The sequence below is a fragment of the Tachyglossus aculeatus genome, chromosome X4 (genome assembly GCF_015852505.1).
Source record: "Tachyglossus aculeatus isolate mTacAcu1 chromosome X4, mTacAcu1.pri, whole genome shotgun sequence".
NCBI lineage: Eukaryota > Metazoa > Chordata > Mammalia > Monotremata > Tachyglossidae > Tachyglossus > Tachyglossus aculeatus.
Window position 1 is genome coordinate 43,598,783 of NC_052098.1, and position 1,971 is coordinate 43,600,753.

The 1,971-nt window shown below is 45.4% G+C and overlaps 1 non-coding gene across 1 annotated transcript; it reads right to left on the reverse strand.

The window, feature by feature from the left end:
- Positions 1-391: 391 nt before the first annotated feature.
- On the reverse strand, positions 392-529 carry LOC119948520. Its single transcript, XR_005456911.1, has one exon. It is a non-coding gene; the product is annotated as a small nucleolar RNA SNORA7 (small nucleolar RNA).
- Between the last annotated feature and the right edge of the window lie 1,442 nt (positions 530-1,971).

Genomic DNA, 1,971 nt, shown 5'->3' on the forward strand with positions numbered 1-1,971 from the left:
ATCAGATTAGGGCAGAGAAACAAAAACAAACAAAAACAGTGACAGGCACTTTGGGTAATGAATACAACAGCACATCAACATCTTTACAAATGTCCATGAGGTGGCAAAGAATTTCCGTCACACATTCACACCCACTAATAAGAACCTTTTGTCTTGTCTTATGCTGTCGAGTTGTCTCTGCCCCATAGCCACTCCATGGACACATCTCTCCCAGAACACCCCGCTCTCCACCTGCAATCGTTCTGGTAGCATATCCATAGAGCTTTCTTGGTAAAAATATGGAAGTGGTTTACCATTGCCTCCTCCTGCATAGTAGACTTGAGTCTCTGCCCTCGATTCTCTGCCCTCGATTCTCTCCCATGCCTCTGCTGCTCAGCAAAGGGGAGTTTTGACTTGTAGCAGATTGCCTTCCACTCGCTAGCCACTGCCCAAGCTAGGAATGGAATGGGTAGGGCTCTGCTTGCCTCTCCCTCCCATAGCCGAGATTGGCAGAGGATTGGAAACTCCCCAGGTGCATTCCTGAGAGGGGAAATAAGAATGGCACAACACTGGTATCATCTTTGAACCAGAGGATAGCTATACAGCATTGTGCTGTTCCCTTGTGAGCAAATGGCTGACATTTCTCTGCTTACAGAGAAAGATTCTTGTACAGTTCAATTTCCAAGCCCACGTATCCCGCAAGGGGAAATGCCCCAGGAGTCCATACTTATAGAATGCCCAGCGTGACCTAGTAGAAAGAGCTCGGGCCCAGGAGTCAGAGGATCTGGTTTCTAATCCCAGTTCCACCACTTGCCTGCTGTGCGACCTTGGGCGAGTTCTTCGTGCCTCAGTTCCCTTATCTGTAAAATGGGGATTCAATGCCTCTTCTCCCTTCTATTTAGACTATGAACCCCATGTGGGACAGGGATTGTGCCCAACCTGATTACTTCATATCTACCCCAGCACTTAGTGAGGTGCTTGGCAGATAGTGCTTACCAAGTACCATAATTAATACCCAAGTATATGAGCCAAGAGTTTTGATCAGTGCTGAGAAAATCAATGTCATTCCTTAGACCCTCCCTCTTGATGATGATGATGATGGTATTTGTTAAGTGCTTACTATGTGCAAAGCACTGTTCTAAGCGCTGGGGAGGTTACAAGGTGATCAGGTTGTCCCACAGGGGGCTCCCAGTTTTAATCCCCATTTTACAGATGAGGTAACTGAGGCACAGAGAAGTGAAGTGACTTGCCCAAAGTCACACAGCTGACAGTTGGGGGAGCCAGGATTTGAACCCATGACCTCTGACTCCAAAGCCCATGCTCTTTCCACTGAGCCACGCTGCTTCTCTTGTACCCTAAATATTAAAAAACATATCCCCCTTTAAAGTAGGTCTGTTAATAGCGATTAGTTTAGGATATTCTGGATAAGTAACAAAATTACTTGCACCAAATACTTTCTGGAAGACCTGGAGGTAATAGAACAATGTCTTCTTTGTTTTGCTCTGTTAGGCTCATTATCTTCAATTAAATCTGCGGGTTCTGAAATTCAATATGTCATTTAAGGTTATGCTAATGAAACACAGACTGCATCAGGTACAACGGGAATTTTATGAGTTTTGGGGGCTTGAAGCAGCTTTTGCAGTTGTTCCTGTCAGTGACCTCTGGCAGAACTATTGGTGAGAGCTCCACAGTACTGTAGACACTGTATGTCCTCCCGGGAAGAAAACCAACCCTGCTGAGAATAAAAATGGTAATCTTCATTTTCCCCTCTGATTCTCAGAAGGGTAGCAAACTACTCCGACATTAAGGGAGGCAGATAGGTAGGCTCATTTTCATTATTATTATTACCTCTCAGCTCTTCCTATTTGTACCACTGGAAATTATTCTGGGTGCATTTGGCACTGCGGACTGACTTCAATACTCCAGAACATTTGCAGACCAGGATGAAGCAACATGGTCTATTGGATAGAGCATGGACCTGGGAGTCAGAAG